The sequence below is a fragment of the Bison bison genome, unplaced genomic scaffold, assembly GCF_000754665.1.
Source record: "Bison bison bison isolate TAMUID 2011002044 unplaced genomic scaffold, Bison_UMD1.0 scf7180017847068, whole genome shotgun sequence".
Classification (NCBI taxonomy): Eukaryota; Metazoa; Chordata; class Mammalia; order Artiodactyla; family Bovidae; genus Bison; species Bison bison.
This window is the reverse complement of record NW_011477641.1, coordinates 29979-30806: the sequence shown is the minus strand read 5'-3', so window position 1 is coordinate 30806 and position 828 is coordinate 29979.

The following is an 828-nucleotide window of genomic DNA, read 5'->3' as shown; positions in this document are numbered from 1 at the left end:
CTGAGAGGAGTCGGGTTTCCCTGCTCGCCCCCGCCTCCTGACAGGCCAACTTGGGAAGGTGCATCCCGAGCAGGGACATTCAGCTGTGTCCCGGGGGACACTGAGCCACGGGGAGGCGGCTGGCCAGGACGTCAGCTTGGCAGAATCCGCCAATTCACAGAGGGGGAAACTGAGGCCCCGAGAAGGAGGGGCCAGATGAGGCTTTCTCCAAACCACCGGGCAGGATGAGGGGTCAGGAGGCCTTCTTGGCAGGTAAGCTGTTGGGAGGAGGTGGTCAGAAGGCAGTGTCTGTGCGGGGCGCTGGGGACCCCACGCCGCCCCTTGGCCTGGGATGAGCAGCCTCCTGAGGCGAGGGCGCGTCTCTGAGAATCAGAGGGAGGGTGGTGAGCACACTGGGAAACGGTCATACAATCCTTGTGATGACCCGGGGTGCAGGCAATCTGTTTTATCTCCGGGGAGCCGAAACACGGGCAGTGGCCCGCAGGGTGAGGCTGCGCCTAAAAAGGGCGCCCAGCTTGTGCCTAAAAAGGGAGGAGACGGGCAGCGAGGGGAGGGCCACCGGCTGACTCAACCTCCCCTCCCCCTCCAGTCCCCGGAGCCGCCGCGGCCTCTCCAGGGAGGCTCCACAGAGACCCCTAGAGGGCGAGAAGAGGGAAGACAGCCGTGATTTCTCCCTCCCTAGGCCGAATGGCACCCCACTCCAGTACTCTTGCCTGGAAAATCCCATGGATGGAGGACCCTGGTAGGCTGCAGTCCATTGGGTCACTAAGAGTCGGACACGACTGAGCAATTTCACTTTAACTTTTCACTTTCATGCATTGGAGAAGG